The sequence below is a fragment of the Lepeophtheirus salmonis genome, chromosome 6 (genome assembly GCF_016086655.4).
Source record: "Lepeophtheirus salmonis chromosome 6, UVic_Lsal_1.4, whole genome shotgun sequence".
In the NCBI taxonomy this organism is placed as follows: Eukaryota; Metazoa; Arthropoda; class Copepoda; order Siphonostomatoida; family Caligidae; genus Lepeophtheirus; species Lepeophtheirus salmonis.
This window is the reverse complement of record NC_052136.2, coordinates 13955408-13978825: the sequence shown is the minus strand read 5'-3', so window position 1 is coordinate 13978825 and position 23418 is coordinate 13955408. Positions and strand designations below refer to the sequence as shown.

General features: G+C 30.4%; 1 protein-coding gene across 6 annotated transcripts in view; it reads right to left on the bottom strand.

Annotated features, from left to right (window-relative positions):
- LOC121120399 (uncharacterized) overlaps positions 1–23418 on the bottom strand; it is a 386468-nt gene that overhangs the window by 65593 nt on the left and 297457 nt on the right. The gene's annotated exons all lie outside the window — the stretch shown is intronic.

The following is a 23418-nucleotide window of genomic DNA, read 5'->3' as shown; positions in this document are numbered from 1 at the left end:
CTCTTACAAACTAATTAATTATTTTTAGTTGTCAAATTGTGTTCTTGAACTAGACCAAACAATCATTATTCCATTAGAGATAGTATTTGAAATATTTATATTTTAGTCTCTAACTTGTTCATTTTGAGCGTGAGCGTCTGTAAATCGTACAAATAATTAAGGATAGCTTCACGAAAGCTAAAGCAGATGCTCGTGACAAGATTTTTTATACGCTGTAACAGTCAAAGTGATAAAGATCCCTCGTCATTCTGACTTATTCTATTTTTTGTCTTGATTGTGTGAATTGGTAAACTTGAATAAAATATGTATTTTTTTTGTTTCATTATTAGTATTTCAATAGGACATGAGCAAACTGTCAATATTTTTTTTTATAAACTAGTAGTTTAAAAAAAAGGTGCTTGCTGAGAAGAGCTATCACATTGACATATATGTAAATAATATACCAGCATCCCTCTACCGCTTTGGTTACAAACTAATATAAGTAAACAGCACTCATGATCCTATACCTCTTTCCTAAGAGCCCGTTTAGGACAAATGGATGACTCCTCCCCTTAGCAAAGAAGGCTCAATCAGAGCTTGTATCTTGTATCTAATTGAAACCGTAAAATTTTTAAGAATTCTTTTGAATCATGGACCGATGGATAACATAATACATTTTCATAAAGTACTTTAGTTTATCAAGTGTATTTGTTTAAAGCTTAAAGCCTTACTTTATGAAAGACAATACTCCTTAGGAGACTAAAAAGAAGCTTGATAACCATTATTACTTGGAACAGGTCGGTAACTGTCGGTCCTTGGAATTTTTCCTATATATATCGATGACTTATTAAGCCAAATAAGATATGTGGGATTTGTATAGTGATCATTGCACTTATCTTGCAAAAATATTTATGATTTCATTATAATGCAATACAATATGAACATATTATATATTGACTCAGTTATATAGTTTATCTATTATATGTAACTGAATAATTAAAAAAATGAGAGGAAAAAACCCTTCAAATGACGTCACAAGGTATACATTTCAGCTTCTTTAAGGACCAACAAGTGGGACTGGATTGGACTACAGTCCTCAGTCTTACACAAGGACCAAAATAACACTATTGTAGTATAAGCAATTTATTTCGAAGAACTTTGCGTATAATGATTATCAAATCTAAAAAAATCCCCTTTCAAAATGAAAAGATTAATAAGCGTTTCAGGGAAAATTATTTCAAAATTTTGTATTTACACCATCGTAACAAACCATAAAATAGTTTGCAGTGTACGCTTAGTTATTAAAATTTCAGCCGCTTGATTAATACAAGTTATATTTCTTCTTTTGGATACTATTTCCCCAACAGTAGACACGAGAATTTCCTTTGGCACAGAAGTTTCTGGAATGCGTAAGGTTAATTTTATTATCCCTTAGCTGTTGGGGACTGGATTTAACATATTAATACCATATTGGCATATTATGATAACTAAAAATGGTGGTGATGTTACTTCATTTTTAAATAACAAAAAAACAATAAGATTTATAAAAAAAACCAAAAGGAAGATGATGAGCAATGACTCAATAAAAATGTAGAAACAACTGACAATATTAATGTATCTACACTCAAATATTTCTTGATTTGATCATTTTAGTTTAGTACAGTTTTAAAAAAATATTTCAGTTAGTCATTTTCGAGTTCGAGTAATAATCAAATACCACACAAATACATATATACACCTGATAGAATCTCTATGAGGGTCAACAACAGGGGATCTTTTACTCAGTCACTTCCTCACTGCAACTGTATAGCACGTCTCTCTTTCATATCTTACTCTAAATATGCATGAAATAAAAGCTTCCATATATGTATTAGGGGGTATCTTATTTAATTACAAAGTAGGCACCAAGGGAATTCTCTACCTTTTCACCATGCATTAACATTACAAAAAAAAATGGATAGAAAAAAAACTATATCTTTCCATTCCTCCCTTCCCTTCTCTACTCATGCCTTTCCCTTTAAAAACAAAAATAATAATAAAAAATACCTTTTGAAAAATTTGTAATTCAGAAGCATCCTTAGATTCTCAACTTGATAACCTTTTTTTTAAGAAAAAAGAAGGCCTTTCACAAAATAATTAATGTTATTTTTTATAAAAATACAAAAGAGGAGAGATGTGTTTACATACGTGGGCTTCAAAAATTTGTAGACTCTACAACAACCAAAAGTTGTTTTAAGTCTTATAGTTAAAGTGAGCTTGATCGAAATGTGCAAAGGGTCTCAGTATTCCGTTTTCCTGGGATTTCTTGTGGTTTTTACATCCTATGAGAAATTTTACATTGAATTATTTGATAATGTCAGTTTCATTTAATAAATAAATCCATTATTTTTATTGGATTGATATATTTTTCCATTAATGTTTATCAGATTGACAATCAAAACAGTGCTTAAATGATTGTCCGAATCAACACTTTCTATTATTTTATGTTTATTCTTCACAATTGGATTTCCAGAAATAAAATGCATCTTGGACATCAAAATTACTGTAACGGAATCGACTCAATCAAAATACTGTGTAATTGGCTATTACATTATCAGGACTATAAACTAATTCCCATTTCCAGTCGCCTGTCTTTCATTTCCCCATATATCAAAGATAAACTGTAAAATATGAGTTATTTTCTCATTGCTGATGTCTATCTTTGACTTGCACTCAAACAATATTCAATCAATTAATCATAAAACTGCTTAATCATTTTTTTTTAGGACGGATTCTTATCTATCTTATCCTAACTAGCTTAAACCGATCGTACTTATACACCGTGAGACACACATTACTAAAACCATCTATTGGAAAAATAGTGAATTTCGTTTAACTGCAACTACTATTCTACCAATATTAACCTTGTTCTTTTTTAATATACAATTGTAAAGAATTGTCTTTTAAAAGAATCATGCACACTTTTAATGATCATGATGAAAATGATGAATTAAGAATATATGTCATGGATAAGATCAGCCTAAAATTGATTATTCCTTATTAAAATCTGTAAATAAATACTTAAATTTTAAGAGTATTTATTATTTACAACCGGGATCCAGATAAAAGAATATTTCCCAGGAAATAAGAAAATTAAATGTAGTGTTGGGGTTCAGGCTAGAAAACATATACGTGGGGATGAAATAGTTTATATTTTGGGCATGTTAAAACAAACAAACATGGTAAAGCTGACAATTTGACTAATTTTTTGGAGTAGAGCAGCTTAGCTGTCATGAGGTTTTATTCGATCAGCTACAAGCAGCTGTGACGACGGAGGAGAAGGAAATAAAGAAGGGCTTATAATTATAACTCTGTAATAAATCTCTAGGTTAACTCTGTGTCTTTTATAAGCACATTCGAATTTTTAATCAGGGGTTGGATGTAATTAAATGTAGCAGAAAAGCTCATAACTCATGAGTTAAATAACAATTTAACTGAGAAATACATCGAATTTTCATGACTACATAGACCCGTCTGAAAGCGTTATCATTTTTCTGGGACCAGAAAAAATTGGCCCAAGATTATGATACTATTTCATAGAGGGCGTTACATATATAAAGATGACATATCTCCAATAGGGAGTCTCATCAAACGTACACTATCTATGACGACATTATTTAACACATGAGTTTCAATTGGACGGCTTTTGCATTCGATTTAAAACACCCCTCAGATTTAGGAAGCATCTCTATTTATACTTGTCAATATATGACATAAAATCTATATTTTCTGCCAATCTGTTTATTTTATTTCCCCAAGCGGATATTATTATTTTTTTATTATTGAGGAGATAACATCTAGGTACTTATGAAAGACGGGGAGTAATATTAATGACTTTTTGGGGAGTTTTTATTAAGTGTAAGTCCTTGTTGGACTCATTGTATAATTGAAAATCCTCATAGAAATCATTCCTGCCTATGTACTTAATTAGATACGGAGTGGGAATTCTGTTTATTACCTTACTCTTATATTTGTTTGTTGCTAATCTAATAAAAGAAATTATCAGGCTTACCATACTATTTTAGACTACTTTTTCATACATATCAGCTGTTCATATAATTTAAAACTCTTGCACTAGTTATTTTTCCAACTTTTTTTGAGGTTAGTGAGGACGTTTGCAATTCCTATCTGGTTCCTCCATTTAATTTTATCAGCTGTTTTTTCTTGACTATCAGTAGAGAAGTGAAAATAAATGCATTTTTAATTGTGCAAAGATACAAAGAGGCCATGAGTTTTCTTTACTTATATTACTTTGTAAACAAAGCAACAAACAGTGGCGCCGCCGTCTTTGAGCAAAAGAATATGACTCCCTGAATAATAATATTATTTAATATAAAATAGATGTGTATGTCACTCACATAGAGATCACTGTAAAAAACTATTCTCAGCATGCGCCATTTGTTTTAAATTACTAGCTGCAGAACGTCCCACCATCTTGGGATAATGTTTTTTAGTTTGATCATGCCTTATTGTCGAAAAAATGACAACGTGATCAGTTTTTGTACAAACTAAGTCAGCTGTAACAATACTTTTTTGCTCATTAAGGATACTAAAACTGTTATGAATTATTCTAAGACTCAATTCTATCACAATATTTCTCCTACCTTTACTGAAAGAATCTTTGAACACTGTTTTAGAGGAGTAGTTCACAAAGTAAGGATCGCGACATTATTTCCAAAATGAAGAATTTAAAATTAAAATTTAATTTAAATTGTGGCATTAAAATTTAAATAATGATGAATGTATAATTTTTCCAATCCAAAATATATACAAATTGTAGCTTAACGTGGAGGAGGATCTTGGAATTGTTGTATACAAAATTAAACCTATAATAGACTTTTTTGCTGAATGCAAAGTTCACATCCTTCAAATTAAGAACTTGATTCGTTTATAAACTCATTTACACATCCTCGACATGTAATAATATGTGTTTGTGAGTATCAATTTCGACTTTATTTACTACGAAAAAGATAATTAATAGTATATAAAAATGATTATAACCTCTGATTTGACATTTTCAATCTATTTTATTATTTCTTCATTGTATTTCTTATATTCTTCACTGGATGTTGGATTAAAATCTTTAGTTTTGATCCAAATAGTCAAATAACTTATATTATTAGCCTTATTTTCGATTATATGGCCTTTCAGTCATCTATTTGTATAAAATTCACTCCAAATTTTATATACATCTCTTAATGAGAGGTGTAGGGTTCGTACATTGTCTAGACACATATTTTAAGAGTCGAAATAAAAAAAAAAGAATTTGGAAGCACTTTTTTAGAGGATTATATTTTGTAAAGGTTAATTGTGAACGTACATATAATAAAGTATTGTTGCATTTAGGTACATAAATTGTTTTAATTTGAGCTTGTAATTTATTGCAGGCCATTATTAGTCCCACTTTATTTGCTTATTCATGAGACTGCCTTGGAACAAATGCATGAAGCATCTTCAATGGTAGTACATAGTTATCGAGTTTAAGTTGTAGGAGAATAGAAGTCTTCGTCTTGAAGAAGAAAGACAAAGAAAATGGAGATTTAACTATTCAAATCACGCACTTTTGTTCGTATCTTTTCCATGTTATCTCTTTTTTTAATATGTATGTATGTACCATACTCAGAAAATTGAACATCAATACTTTCTATTATGTATGTTGGTTAGACAGTCCCGGTTTTTGGTTAACATTTTTTTCTCAATGTTCAATGACCAATTCTGCTAAGAACAATACAAAAAATGATTCTAGTAATGTTTGAAACCTCTAATATCATTTATGGCATGGTGTTTTTACTTTCAAAAAATGAGAATTCTTAAGCCTTTTGCCCCGTTCGAAACTGGATGATTTGAGAAAAAAATGAAATGAAAAAATATTATTTTGTATTCAATAAAAACAATGTGCACCTTACCCTTAATAGTTTAATGGGTTTCAAATATGCACAATGATTTAGGTATTATTTTGTTTTAACCATGTATTATTTAATATCCGGAAAAACTATTCATTTTTAAAATCAAACAACCTCTTTATATACCCATTACTTTTTTGATTCAATTAATTATAATTAATTGAATCAAAAAATAATTACAATATATATTCGTTTAGATGAAACATGAATTAAAATTCTAATATTATAATTGCTTTTGGTGGATTCTTTCGAGTTTCAGACCCCAAAAAATGAAATTTTTCGAATAGTTTTTTAATCTATTCACAACTTTATGATTAATTACTTAAATCACAAATGTTGCATTGCATCACTGGTACAGACATCATATATTGTACACAAAATAAATTTATTTAATTTCTTAGAATAGTTTTTTTTTATTTTTTCAAATTTTAGGGATATTTCATCTATAATATATTAATACTATCATGTTTGACTATTTTAATAAAATATAACTATTCTGTAATGATAATATCGTATAGTTCGTAAATCGTATAGTAATGGCATAGTTCAAAAATCAATTGCTATTCTCAAAAAAATTGAATTTTTGAATTTTTTTTTTCAAAAATTTAATTTTTGAGAACAGCTGTGGATTCTTCATTTTTTTGTGAAAGTAATTTAATTTTACCACCTCCACTGTTGCATGTATTCCTGCACACAATCTTGTCATTATGTAGCAGATACAAAATATTAACCCTTAACCCTAAGAAGGGACAGTTTATTGTACAATATGATATTTTGTTTCTCAGTTACAAGAAAGTAAGTTTAGTTTATTTATCTCCATAGTAATACTTGTGTTGTCGTACTCTTAACTAAACATATTGATGTACATAAACGGTACCATCATTTCCATGCAAAGAAACTTTTATTTATAAAAAATTAAAAAGAAATGTAACCCCCTTGTTCATGCCCCTCCCCCTCTTCAACCTCTTCTCTGGACATATCCTTACATTGTATGCATGCTCGTAATTTCTTCTTCATCTACTTTTTGATAAATGAGTTAAATGCATGATGAATGTGCAGGGTGCGACTGTGTAAACCAGAAAATAAATAATTAATCGTCGATTATTAAGAAAATTGAGAGATTTTCAATTATAAATCAATAAATGTGTCCTGTCGACAGAGATGAGACCTAAATTTGGTGAAGGATTTTGGGTTTTAATTTTACAACTGGGTAGTTTTGTTACTTTTTAAAAAATCATTCGGGTAATTTGTCTAAACAAATACATATATTTTATATATGTGTGGCGATAACATAAAATCAAGCTGGGATACTTTTTCTTAATATTGCGACAGTTTGATAAACGTATTCGTTAATATGAGAACTATAATTTATATTCTATCAAAAAAGGGATAAAATTCTTAGGAGCCACGGGTTTAAAGGTTAAATGAACCTATTATTATTAAAGAAGAGTGTATACGTATTAACGTTGCATGAATAACGAAATTAGGAAAGGGATTAGCTTGTTAAGAGCATGCCTCACCAACTGAAATGGATTATATTGATGATATCAAAATTGGATTTAAAGTTCTAATACCGTAGGATCAAATTGACTGAGCTTGTATATAATATGTCCCTGTTAAAATTTAATCAAACATCAATCATATTAATAACTTGTTAGACAGCTTTACAGAGGTTTAATATTGTATTTGACTCTTTAAAAAATCCTCTTCAGTTTCTCATGGAAGTAATAAGCTTATAATACGTTTTTTTATGTTATCGCCACACGTAGGTCCCCTCTTCAAGATGCCTCCTGTCATATATCAATAATTGACTAAGACTATATTTGAGGTTGTCTTTTATGAGTTGCCATACAGCGTGGAAATATCACACTCACGACTCAAAACGGTGCTTTTGTTTTGTTTTTAATACGGTTCTTACCATTTTTCTAATATGAATAAATCAAATATATCGGTTCTGAGCCGTGATTTCGGTGTTTATATGATTATTTTCAGTTATTTAGAACCAGAATCCAGTTTTTGGTTTATTGTACATATATATTCAAGATCCAATATCTAACTTGAATGATTTATCTCAAAATTGAGTCTTGATTACATTTGTATTTGTCCATGAATTAATATCAATTTCTATAATTAAATTATTCTGATAAATCCTTTGGAGGTTCTGCAAATTGCACTTAAAGTAGCAAAAATTCATCGTCCAAATGAAAGAATTATAAATTTATAGATTTTATTCAAAAGAACATTTAAGCCAAACTAAGTCTCATAAAGCAAATGAAGGCTCTATATGATATTTACTATTGTTATGTATCTCAACTCAGTCAAAATATTTAAATACAACAACTAAAATTTACTGGACGCACCTATAAGCGCTTATGAATTATCTGTAGGGATACTTTTGTTTTGTTTTCAAACAATTATCGAAAAGTATTGATATATCGTTACTAGTTTTGATACTGGACCCGACACAAAAATGTTCATATTGTGGCAACAATAGTCCGCTGCATAGATTTTAACCAAGTGTATTCTATAACTATCTATGCAACGCTCATAAATTACCCCTTTAATTATTGGATTAAAAAGTTGCATACGTTATGATAAAGATAACAATGACAAAGTGACGTCTTTTGTGGTATCATAAAGAGTTTGCGTCTTGCCAGGGGAAAGGGAATCTACTCAAGCTCAAAACCGTATTCGGCCAATTTTGTAATAGCTTTGGTCTGCTTCCGCGTGGAATAAATTGACTTTTTTATGTTTTTTTGTCGTATGTCTGACTACGACAAAAAATATACCTTAATATTTCTACGTTTGGATTGGGTCACAGCCGATAATTAGTGAAGAAATATCATTAAGTAACTCTATTGCACCCTGTACAGTACATGCATAAATAAGAACTGCAATACTTATTTCTCTGAAGAATCTCTTTTTTAAAGGTAGGTATAAGAAGATAAATAAAAGATTATCTTTAAAAGAAACATCATTTTATATTGGGCATGTCCATCACTGTTTGAGTTAACTACATATTATTAAGTATGTACATATTGTATATCGATAGCTAGAGTTGTTTAAAATATGACCTAAAAGTTTTGGAGTTTTTTATAGTTGACAATCTGAGCAATGTTTTTTTAAATTTAAATTTTTTAAAGCAGTTATCTTTAAATTCTTAGAAAGAGAGCGTCTAAGTATAAAGCAATCACTTTTGGACGTGCTCATGAAATAAAGAGATTCACATTGAGGAGTTATTATATGGGTAGGTCGGTCCTTGGTGTATACTGTACTAGTTTGCCCAACCGTCATACTTTCTCTATCTATCTCGAAATTGGAGACAGCGGAAAGTTGAAGTTTAATTATCACAACCTTTGAATACCAAGGAAATCACTTTTGAAGCGAAGAATTTGTTATTGCCATTGGAGTAGGAGGATAAGGACCTGGACTTTGTCGATATATTCGGACGATTAGTACTTTGGAGGATCATGAAAGTAGATGGAAGATCTCATTATGTGGAACAAGCTGTGAGTTTCTCTCTTATGGAGTATATAGGGGGAGGGGAGTGAAAAGAAGGAATCGGAGTCGATCCGTAGACTGAGGAAACAGGCAGAGGAGATCACATCTTATAAATAGTCGTAGTACTTTACATAATGAGATGTGAACTCCTCCGGTCTCATTCTACGTCCACGAATCAACGGCTAGACCCTCTTCTTCAACTGCAATAATATTGTTTTCGCTTTGCTTCATTAAGCACATTTATTTTTTTATTATTAAAAGTTTTCTATAATTGAATTTCAACTTTCCGTTGTGGCTGTCTCCAATTTTGAGATAGGAAGAGAAAGTATGGCGTGCAGGCAAACTTATATAGTCTATCCAGTCCTTGTAGGGACTGACAGTGAAATTGAGTATCGAAATCGAATCAATTCCTGCCTATCTCTTTATCAGATACCGAGTGAGACTTGAATTGTGTTCTTTCCTCTCCTAGCCGCATGCTCCTAATATAATGAAACGTCATGACAGCTACTAAGCTGCTTTCCCCCCAAACATTCTTCAAATTATCAGGATCATATTTCATACAACTTTATCAATACATTCGTTGGGCTTGTCTTTAAAAAAATACATATATATTAGGATATATAAGGGAATACTCAGCACTTTAGTTTAATTTGATTATGCGTGTGAAGTCGTACATGGGGTGAGAGTACTCTCATTCTGTCAATGGAAATACAGGGTAGGGTGTCTGTATCAGTTTGATACTATATTATTAGCCTTTGTTCTCAAGATGTCAATTTATAAATATTTATTATTTTTATATTCAACTTTTTCTTGTAGATTATTGTTTGAAAATGCTGAATTCATCAGTTTAGAAGGGGAAATAATAATAAAAAAAATATATATGTACAAGTCTCCAAACAAACTCCAAAAGGCTTTCTTAAATCCTTACTAGGGATAAAAGCATCAAAGAAAATGTAAACATAAAAAAGTTGATATACTTTCAAGTTTAGTTTGTTGAGTGTGTAGAGACTCATGAGTGTATGGAGTCATGGAGTTCGAGCTTAATTATTTTATGATTGTAAGATATAAAATAAGCTCATTAAAACCTTTGTATGGATTGACTACGACGTGTTGTCAATTTTTAACACAAAAGGAACCATTATATCACTGATATTGTTTGAATGTATTTAAAGGCTACACTTTCCAAAACAAATATTTAATGACAGCTCCATACTTGATTTAGTCCATTTTTACATTAAATCATTCAAAAAACTGTTACATAGCAACTGCGCGTCCAAAATGGCAGAAACTTTGCTGAGTAACTGTCAATAGATGCTAAAAAGATATGACTAGCTTTTATTTACGGGTGCTACAATCTTTCCGTTGAGGTTGAAAACTTTTCCAACATCCCTTGTAATAGGAAAAGAAGCTCGAAGTCGATCTATTGACTCATTATCTGAGATACTTCTACTTTTTCTTGTACCTTGACTTCATCTCTTAGTCCATGGATCAACTCCAGTCATCCCTCTCCTCGCAAATACAACATAAGAGACAAACTCACAATTTCCTCTACATAATGAGAACTTCTCTCTAACTTCAAGATCCTCTTTATTACTTGTTCGAATATATTGGAAAAGTGGAGAACTATCTGCTCCTATATTCTTCCTGTAACTTCACTTTGAGAAGTTCTTTTCTAATTATTAAAAAAACTTCCAATAATTGAATTTTTGACCTGTGAACAAACTTACACAGTATACCCAAAACCTTTAAAAGGTATTTGACCAATAAACACATTCCATAACAAATGGAAAAATAGATAGTATTCATGGTAAGTAGATTTAGAGAAAAAACATCAACAGTCAAGTACTTTACATACTAACATAATAATAAAGTTTGAGAGCCACGGAATAATATTATTTTACGAGAAATAAAGTTTTTAAACTTATTATTTCACTCCCTTGAATTTGAAGTATATTTCTTAAATAGGGATTAGCTGACTTAAAAGAACTCGCATTTAATACTTAAGTTAAAAGTGTACATTCTTTATTTCCATGGGGTCACTCGACACAGCAGTATTAAGTGTGTGTATGGGAGCTAATATGGCCTATATAGCCTTACAACTTCATCACGTTCACTAACATTGAAAGTATTTTATTTAATATATTTTAGGAGAAGGAGCTACACAATAATCTTTTGAGGGCAACAGGCTGTACATATCTGACTTGGTCCTTTTCAAATCACAAACAAATATCCATAAATTGGTGAAAACATCTGTGAAGGACTTTAAAAGGATTGTATGTGAATCCATCCAACATTTCGTTGGCATATAATGAGCTAAATACCAGTATATAGAGAGCAAAGCAATGAAAGCTATATGCTAGATTTTTCACAGCTATATAACACGGCTATTTAGACATTATTTGTATTAATTATTTTTTTTAATGTTTGTAATTCTATTTTTATAATATAGTTAGGCGTTTTTGCTCATTACTTTAACTCTAGCATATAATTAGTAGTTTTTTTTAAAATTTTCAGTGCTTTAACACTAACAAATAAATATCAATAAACTACAAGTGAATTAGCTATATGCTAGCGTTGTACATTGAAATGTAAGCCAGCAGAATGGATTCTAACATTCTATATTAGTCCGCTTTGCCACAAAGATGTTTTAAGGAGCAGGAAAAAATGTAACTTTGTATTTGTGAATCATTTTTACAATTGTCTTTCATTGAATCAGTTTGCATTTTAACCCATAAAAAAGCCCACATATTGATAAATGGTTCCATTGAAAAAGAAAAAGAAAAGATGACTACCGACTTTCCAAACTTCCCTCAAGGGAACATTTAATAATCATGATAATATAATCACATCATCATATATTATAAAAAAGGACAACAACAATAAAGGAATCTCATCTTATTTTGGCTGGTGATGAAATAAACATTAAATGAAGATAAGAATGTCCTTAGTCGTTGTAGTAGGAAAATAATAAAAAAAGAGGAAGCAGGACACTTGTTTGTATTTTCAAACTTGCTCATAATTACATTCTATGTTTAGAAATACACATAACATCCCATGGATATAAAATTAATATATCCTTATACAAACACAATCTACAATGATTTTTCTCAAAATTAAGTTTAGACTTTATTCATAGCAAAAATTCATCGTTACAATGAAATAATGGGAAATGGGTAGTTTCTATTTGAAAGGTCATATTATGTTTCATAAATTAAATGAAGGCTCTCGACTATAGTTAATACTTTTGAATACTTCAACACATCCCAGGAATTCCAATACACCGACAATAATATGGCAAAATGTGTCTATAAAGTATGGAGCTGTTTTTATAAATGATGTAGAAAATTCAAATGTGAATTTATTATTTGTCAATTTCTACAATAAAAATATATTGAAAAGAGCACTTGAAGTAGAAAAATTCATTGTGACAATGAAATAATTGGAAATGAAATGTTTTGTTTGAACGTTTTATGTCCGGGCCAAAGAAAGACTCATCCATGAAATGAATTCTTAGAAATATCATCAAATTTGAATACAATGCCTATAATTGAGCATAAAATGTCTATGAAATAAAGGGTTAGAAGTATCATATGTTACTTCCTTTTTCCAAGAGGCAATAAAACAAGTTTTATAAAATAGATAAGTTTTATTTTTGTTTTATAATGATGTTAGACGCTGAAAGTTTTGTTTTATACTGCTTTAAAAATCATATCAGAAAGGTGATGTCCCTCATTCCCCATATATTAAATAAACCAAACTACGGTATTTTAATAAAATAGTGACTATTTTATGTTTTTTTGAATAAATTTTCATCGTTCATCTTTTGTTTTAAATAATTATTCCTCTTAAACCTCTCAATTTAATGGACAGCATATATTATTTCCTATCTGCGAATAAATATTTGATAGAACTATTAGTTATTTTCACTTCCACAAGACCTTCACCAATTTCAAATTCTTTTATAATACCTCATTTGATTCTAGTAATTTTAGTTACCCATCCTTATTTCCGCCTAGTAATAGGTGTTTAAAGAATTTTGCATATTTTAAATTATGAAAATGTTTTGAAAAAATCATTATTTGTATACTAGAAATGGAAACAATTCACTGATTAGCATCAATCGTACAAAACTCAAGACCTAAATTGTAAATAGTTTATTTTTATAAAATATTCACTGAAAACAATTTAAGGCAATATTTTTGTTCGACAGCAAACGCACATTCCTCGCTACTGGAGGGGAAAATTACAACTGAATGTTTCTCCAGTAGAACTTTTGAATCTCGGCCCTATAATAAAATGAAGTATGTTGTGCACAAAGTATATGATTTGGAAATGGATAAGTTGGACATTTCTCCTTTTCTTGATTATTTTTCTAGATTGTTCTTCTCTTAATTCACTACACATATATTATCAGAATGGATTTGAGAAAATGCGAATAAAAGGCTTTGTATAATGAGTCAAATAACAATATTAATTTAATGGCCACTAAATCTACATACACTTATTGCACACAAACATTGTTTAATAACTATGTAAATATATTGTATATAAATTGTAATTAATTAGCTTTAATGGACACAAATACACATTTTAAAAGCATAATAATCACCAATATTGTATATTTATTTTGCTATAAATAGATTTAGTGAAAGCCCCAAGAAGCAAACCATTTTACATCCCTTTCAAAACACGTAAAATTCATACCATATATAAATTTAAAAAATATATCCGCAGATTTTATTACTATTATTTATCATTTATCTGCAGTCATAAATCATAACCCTGAGTAAAACTTCCATTGAACAATTGTATGTTTTTAATAGTGTTGAGACTCAATACGAGACCGATTAATATTTCCGTTCGGTCTGGAGAATATTTTATAGACTGATATTTCAATTGAGAGCTCGATCTAAGACCCTGGAATAAAACACAGGATGATGCCGAGGGAGAGAGTTCTTTTGGATTATTTATGTAGGGAATTTAAAAGTATTATTTTTTCGATAAAAATGATTTTTTTTTCTCGAAAAAGCGGGTATTAATTTAAATATCGACATAGTTTAACAAAAAAAGGACCCCCGAAAAGCTAAAGATTTTGTTCTAAATTATTATGAAGAATTTTTTTTGATTATTTTGGGAGAAAACTGTGAGGGCTCATATTTTAGTTTTAAAAAAATCTCCTTTTATTAGAGGCGAAAATTTTGAGAAAATAATAATCCCCCTCCCCCCAAGGAGAAATCTTAGCACCGGTTCTGCTGAAACCTACAAATTTTCCAAAAGATGCTGTATTTCTTTAATTTGGATTCAAAAAGTTTTGTGTCAAAACAAGGAAAAAATATATTACAACTTGTACAATCTATTTACATATTGTACAGGTAAATTAAGAGTACAGTACGGATTTAAAACAGATATATACTTAAGTAGTACCATTGGAGTTTGTTCTTGCAGCTTCTCTACATCATCGAAAATTGGCCCATAGATGACCTAAGTCTTTTGATTTCTGACCTCCACACAAAACAAAAGTAAGGGTAATGTTTTCTAATAAAGAAGTCCACAAATATATAAGTTAACCTCTGACATTTCGTTTTATATTTTAAGTCTAAAACATCCCAAAATACGTTACAAAAATATTAGTATCGTAACTAAGGTATGGCCAATCCATACTGATTTTATTTAAACGACCGAATTAGTTGGGCAAAAAAAAAATAAAAAAAAAAAAAAAAAAGTATCTCGGACCGGTATAGGATTTAAAAAACCCGATAAATTTATTTAGTATTTATGTAAGAACCATATCCGTTTGATATGAGGGACACATTTTTTAAAACTTAGTGTTGTCACAATACCAATATTTTTGTAGCAGTTTCTGTATCAAAATTTGATATTTTTTTACCAAAAATATATGACAAGAACGGGCAAATTAACAGGGACTTACAAAAGTGTATGTATGCTTAGTTAGCTCCGAAATTTGTTTTTTTTAAAAAGAATACAGTTTTCATCATTGTATATTGATACAAAGAACCTTTCTTTTGGGAATGGAGGAGATCATCATTTATGACGTAATGCCACGTGGAATACTGGTTCCATTACCAACTTAAGTGTATTGTGTTAAATGTGTTAGGTATATCCTGGGTCTGTAGTAGTCAACAATACTAACCACTCTCTTTCTTTCATTTTGCACAACTCACGGCAATATCATTGGAAAATTATGAGATCCATAAGGATTGTAGTGGTTCTCAGTGGCCGCAAAGTCGTTGGTGCCTTAGGCCCTTTCGGATGAGGTATATGGGGAAAATCCCTTCAGATACGCTGGTGTTGCTAGTGTGAAACCTTATTTACATAAAATTACGAAGCGTATTAGCAAAAAAAAAAAAAAAAAAAAAGAAGTCAAGCAACACTCCATGCTCAAAACTTTTCTCGAGGTCCTCAACTACAATCATTTGATGCCTACTCGCTACAATATTGGTATTAAGTTTGATTTCCATCGATAAAAACGTCCTCAAGGGCTCTATGAAGAAGATGAAGGCAAGAAAATTTGTTTGAAACGATATAAAGGACAAGTATAAGTCCAGAATCTGGAAAGTGTTTTTCCAAAGGTTAAGATTCTAAAAGGAGGCGAGATGATTCTGTACATTCTTTAATATTATATCCCACCTTTGTTTCAAACCATTTCTCGATAAACTAAAACATGGGCTCAAAAGTCCTTTGTGTGAAGCCCGGCACTTTTCTTCACATGTGTTATAATAGATATTCACATCTACAAATAAACAAAAAAATAAAACAAAAACAAAACAATCCATAAATCATAAAAAAAAATTATGATTTATTAAAAGTATTCAATTCTCAATTCATGGTGTTATGAGGAGGACCACACTAAGGATATGTAAGTGCTATATGTGAGGTTGTATGTATGTAGTTTGAGGACCCTTGAGTAGTGTATAAAGAAACAACTGCAATAATTATGCGATTTTATGACCGGACAAAGGAAGCAATTGTACATTTCAAGATCCCTCCATTCCATGAGAATTGAGACATCTTTCAAAGGACCCCCTTGAGCCTCTTTCTCAATACAAGGGTATACAACATACATATATTCTATGTTGTAGATGTACAATCTAAAAACTCTGTAGGTAAATGTAAATGAATATTTATTTAAGAAAAAAAAAAATGGAAATAGAAAGAGGGAAAAGTTTCATTTTTTTATTTTTTTACTTTCTATATACTTTTAACATATGTATACTTTACGTATGTAAGGGTAAGGCGATTGAGAAGTAATGAGGCAATTTATTCAAGAAATCATTAAACACTCCCCTTAAAAAAACAGCTTCTTTAGAAAATTATTTGCAAATATATACATATTTGCAAATCAAATCTATACATATTTGCAAATCAAATCTAACAAAAGTAATTTATTTTATTTTATTCATCTCATTACTCACTGTCATCCAATTGGCAGATCCATACTCTATAGATATTCATTGATAGGTGTGAGCATTTCAGAAGGCTATTGAATTGAAACCCTTGTTAACAAGATTTGCATTTTCTATGATTTTGGAGGGAGAAAATATAATAATGCAATAGAGAGTAGAATCTTCAAACATTAGCATTAGTTCGGTAAAATATGTTAAATTCATATTTAAATATATATATATATATATAATTACTTTGTTATGCGTTTAAAAAAAAAAAAAAAGACCAAAAGTACGCCAGAATTCTTCACTCAAAGGAAGACGTTTATACCACGAGGTTCTATTATACAATGAAAAAAAAAGACCGATAGTTCGAAATGTTTTACTTATTTTAAATCACGAAACTGTTATTTTTTTCTACGTTTTACCCGATCTTAGTCCTGGATAGAGCTTTAGAGTATGCCTTGTAGGTATTTCATAAAAAAGCCAAATAGGACCGTGAAAGCCTTGCCAATTTGAAATAATGTTTGGGATGAGAGCAGCTATCTTTTATACAGTTTTATTAGATTTGCTGTTATGAGAGGATGGAAGTACACACAAATTACTCTTTATATCCAGTAAAGTACATAAGCAGGAATGACTTCGATGTCAATCCTCAATTTTACTTTGCCCCCAACATGGACTCTCTCGTATTATGGTCGGACATAGCGTCTAAAGACAAAAGAAAGAACAAAACGTAGAATTAACAATTTTTATGAGGATAATTCGAAACAAAAAAATTATGGAACAAAGATAAACCAGTTAATTTTACGGTTAAAAAATTTCTTTATTCGCTTAAATATATATTTGCAGTAAATTTTAGGAACATTTTTAGTTTGTTAATATGCTCAATTGGCGTTATACCTATAGGTTTCACTTTTATGGTATTGTGACTTCAAACTGCTAAGACTCCATAAGGCGAAAAAAGACTATTGCATGATGGGCTATATAAAGAAAATTGTTATAACATCTATTGAAAATGTGATAAAAGAAGATAATGTTGGGGCAGAGCCATTACAAACAACCATTTCATCAGCATCATCAAAATTCATGCCTTCAGATCTCTTTGTTTATGCATTTTCTTTATTTCATATTTTTTTCTTCCAAGATATCCTCATGAAAATGATCTGTTCTACGTTTTGTCTTTCCACATTTTGTCGTTTGGCGCTTTGTCATAGAACCGTTTTTATGTGAACACGCATTCGTGGTTAAATTATAATTTATGCTCTCTTTTCAAGAATTTAAAAGTAATGATTTCAGCCTTGGAAAACAAAAACCCCTGCTCAAAGTGGCAATGACAAAAAGTATCGCACTAGTTTTAGGTTATTATATTTGTTACAATTATAATCATATCTACGAGGCATTGTCTCTCGGGATCCCTTTATGTTTTTAAATTTGAAAAATTCATATAAAAACAAAATATACAATTGATGAATTATTTTCTTGAAAGTAAATTCTATATAACTCACATTTAAAAAAAAAAACAATAACCAAGGAATTGCATTAAGTACTGCAAGTAGATACAAGTGTTGATGGTTACATACCTATTTGAAGTCTATAGGATGTGGGATCTACCTAATATTATATATTGTGTATAAATTGATAGCCAAATGATTAGATTTTTATTAAAGCTATTATAATGGTATTTTATTCACGATTATTAAGATTTATGTATAAAAATGAATACCTATATATATACCTATTAATACAAGTAAAATGAAATGAACATCTTGCATTACTCCGTTATGATTAGATATTAAAAAAAAATTATAACTAAGATCTTTTAATCCCGCAATCCCATGCTAAGATTTTTCTTTAAAATTACAATCTGCATATTAGAAATGAACTCATAAGAAATTTGACCAACTACCAATTAATTGGCTGTTGTTAATCGGCCAATTGTTGGTTAATTTAATAGTAAATACTAAATATAGTTCAAAAAAGCCCGGTAAATGGTAGCCATTTTTATAAAATATTTAAAATATATCTGGCAACACTGCTTTAGCCTTGCACGGTCTCTCAGTAAGAGTACGCTATTCAAAGCTATAAACCAAGTGGCGAAACGTAACCTAAGTGATGAATATTTGAAAGTAGTGGTCTTAGCGGCACTTTTTTAGCTCGCTAGGGGCGTCAAGTGCATTTTAATATTATTCTATAACTAACTACTATCTTCCATGAATTCACCTTTTTTACTGACTCAAAAAGCTGAATTCTGCAAAGTGAAAAAAAAGAAGAAAATATGTCAAAGGGAAAATGATCAAGTGATATAATAAAAAACGACATCTTGCGTGAGAAAAAATATATAAACTAGACAAAGAATTACTCAAGGTAACATGCATATATTACACTCTGTTTTAAAGCAATATCACTATTATTTTGTAGAGTATTTTGTAAAGTCTGTTATAAATGCAATCCCATTCATTCCCTTATAAATTAAATTAATAATTGTGATCCGATAAAACAAAAGCAAGCTTGGATCTGGATTATATTTCCATTTAAAGTAGCCGATATTGATTGGACAATTATAAATGATAAATTAACAATTTTTTTATTTGAAAGGGGCAGTATACAGCTCCTAAATCAAATAAGGTTTCTAATCCATAGCTAAAGTTCTTGGGTATTTTAAATAACCCCATAAATTTGAATACAAGGCCTATAACTGACTCAAATATGGGCTATGCATATATATGAAGTAAAAACTAAATTGATCTGAGGGCAATAATTATATATACTTCTGTGGGATATATCGTTTTACTTAAAGATCTAAAACTTGTCAAGTAGCTCGTGGAACTATGCTCTTGATTTTGAATACTTATCGTACACCACATTCCCTTCCATACTATTCCACGTTGAAGTGTATCCCCGGGTATTACATTATTTTATCATTGTTGTCTTTTAATTAGTTGATTATTTTTGATACTTTTATGGATGTTTGATCTTGGTTTGGAGATTTAATTTTAAACTGCAATTTGTAATTATGTTTTGAGTGCCTTAATTCTTTCCAACATTTTATATTATTTTGAGTCTCTGTGTGGTTATATTATTTTAAATATAGTTGTACATATATCATCAAAATATGAATAAAGACTTTTAAATCATTTTTTTGGTTATTTTAACTCACCCTATAAACTTGAGTACAAAACCTATAACTGACTAAAATATGTCTATGAAATATTCAGGTATGTATGTATATGAAGTACAAAACTAAATTGGAGTTTTACCCATTTCTTGATTTTTGTTCAAGATTATTTTTATGTTGATGTTCCACCAATGCTTAGGTCTTGTATTTGCTCATGTTGTTATTCAAGTATTGATCACTAAAGTTGTAAATACTAAGCATTTTTGTTGTTGGCAATCATTTAATTTCTTATAAAGTAATTGTCAATTACCAATTAATCAGCTTAGAGGCAGATTAATCTGTGAGTACTACTTGCAGAATGCTTGAAATATCAAATACACACATGTACAAGAATATCTATGTAAGTAATTGTAGATACAGTACGTAAGATTAAAAAAAAGCTCGATTTTTTAACTATTAATAGAAAAAGTTGTAAAATAACAAAAAAAAACTTTTTACTCTGACAATTTTCTCTTTTTAGTTTATTTCTCTTCTTTAATCTTGGGAAAAGAAACAAAAAAACAAAACAAAAAACGATAGCAACACTAATGATCAAAATGGAAAAGAATACTTGGTTTTGTTTTAAGTAAAGAAAGCAAAAAACTTATACAACATACAGTACTCAGAATAGGGGCTCATTTATATGCATGAATTAGGCATGTAAAAGTATTACTGATTAATTAATATTTATTATTTTATAAAAGCTCCAGCGACAAAATTGGCGCTAAAAAAAAATTTCACACACAATAAATAAATACTTAAAAATATTCTTTTTGAACAAAACAAATTGTTCCGTTTGCTAGCTCATATTTTTTTCCCTCAGTTCAAACATCTGTTCTGCTGAAAACAATAAAAAAACGGTTCAAATTTTTTTTAGTAAAAATTGACCATTTTGAGCTCCCTTGACCCGCAACAAATACCGGTAGTTGCATAAATACGCGGACTAATTTTTAAACGCTGAGATCTCGAGGTTCCGTGACTGAAAATAAAAAAATTCAGCACAAGTAACTCGGTAAATCTTTTGGCTTTGTGTTTGTTTTTCTTACTCGCATCAAACAAAGTCGTTTACGATGAATGACGAGGCTAAACGCCATATGGTTGCCACTCTCCTCCGCGCCGGTAGGTCTGTCAAGGAGATAATCAAGGACACTGGACTATCCAGGATTACTGTTTTCAAGGTCCAGAAGCTTTTCAAGGAGGGAGAAGATCTGAAAGACCTGCCCATACCTCTGGAATGACTCAGGATTGGCTCGCTGCTAACATGCCATTTTGGCCACCTCAAACACCTGATTTGAATCCCCTCGACTACAGTGTGTGGTGGCAAATTAAGAAGAAGGCCTGTGCTAACCACTACCCGAATTTGGACTCATTGAAGACCAGTGTCAATGAGCAATGGGGAGCCATGGAAGACTATTACATCATCAACGTGTGCAAGGTCTTCCGTGGGCACTTGGAGGGTGTCACAGCAGCTGATGGTGGTTATATTCCGTAATTATATTAAATTTTATACCAGAATAAATCCTCTAATATATAATTCTCAAAAAAATTCCTCATACGAATTTTATTACACATTTAATTATTTGCCACAAATAGTCCGTGTATTTATGCAACTACCGGTATAGTGCTACGATTCAAAAATTTTACTTTATGTAGTTTTTAGTATTTGGTTTTTCAGTAAAAATATTGTAACCCTTGTTTTAAATATGTTAAGGGTTGTAAGATGCACTCAATGATTTACGGTTTACTTTTTGACCACAGATAATGATTCTCTTTTTGTTTAACAACTATTAATTAAACTAGGATTACCTTTTACTAAAGGCGTTGCTTCCCTTTATCCATGTGCAGTAGCCAGAAAAAAGGACTGTCCAATAGATATCTAATGATGCCCTCTATCCACTCAATCAAAAAATAACTTTCTTTATTCTCAATCCTGCTTTTGAAACAGAAACGCAAGAACGCATTTTAATGGGATATTAACCAGATTTATACTATAATATCCCCCTTATTGGTCAGATAGAGTTGCACCAATTAAGTATACATTATACAAGGTCTGATGTCAAAGTATTTTCCAATCTGATTAGACAATTTACAAATGATGTACCTTTATCCTTGAAATCAATTCCTTTGTTTTGTCACAATTGCTAAGTTTTGTTTACATCTTGTTTAGCCCTTGATTTGGTTAATGCTTAACTCGATCGAAAAGGCTGAATCGTGAGAGTGACAAAGTACAATTTGATTCCGATTTAATAATGTTAGCAAGGTAAACTTGAGAAGCCTTGATTCAATCATATATTGGATTTTTTACCTAATGTAAGGACCAGGGAAGCAAACTTTGTAATGCTTTATTTTTATGAAGTACATAAGTCGTAAATAGTATATTCATCTATGGATATAAGTACCTTGTGCATTAAGCATTGCTCGACTACAAAAATTCTATCCATTTTTCTGATTGCATCATATAAAATATAGCAAAAAATGCCTTTATTTCTAATATTTTTTCCGATACCGATACGATGAAGAGATTGGATATTTTATCGGATGTATACGTTTTCCGATTTGGATCCTATATATTGGAATATCATATATGCATCTAGTAGTACTACAATTAATCTATTTGACTTACGAAATGAATTCAATATACATATTATATCCAGTCATGTAAAGGGTCTAATTTTTTTAGCTTCCCCTTCTTTTTTGGAGTTGATAATCTGAAGGATGAATTTTCTTTTCCTTAAGAGTTGTTATTTTTATTCAATTCTAGAGTTGCAAACTTCCTTTTCCAAATATATATTCAATTATGTTCATAACCTGATTTAACATACGTGTGTGCTCTTAAAAGCGTAACCTTGTGGATTTGTTGTGGAGTTACCATTGTAAGTCCTTGTTGGACTCAGAGTAGAATAGGGGATTCAAACAGGAGTTATTCATGCCAATGTACTTTTTTATTTCCTACTCCCCCTCTTCCCTTGTCACAGCTGATTCTAGGTTATCTCTTCCAAAACATTCTTCATTGTCATTCTCAGGGTTGCCGTGTTGATCTTCGGTTTCTATTTTTTATCATGCCCATTATACGCACGATTCTCATCACTAGTTATATGCATATTTCCTTCTCTGGGAGTGACAGGGTATCGAACCTACACGCATTGAGTTCATTGTCGTTTATGATAAGTATCACTCCTTATTTCTACTCTTTCGGTAAATTATCTATAACTTTTCATGCCAATTTATTTTCCAGAGCCTGTATCCCTAACAAACTGTTTAATTATATATATATATATATAAGAATCCCTTTAGAAAAGTGGCTTTATAAAGCAAGGTCTCATTTGCCGGAAAAACAAAGGATAATATTTTGACAACCGCAATTAAATAGCAGAAAAAAGAATCGTTGATGCGTAAAGAATGCGTTTAACAAGAGAAAGAGAGCGAAAACCCATTT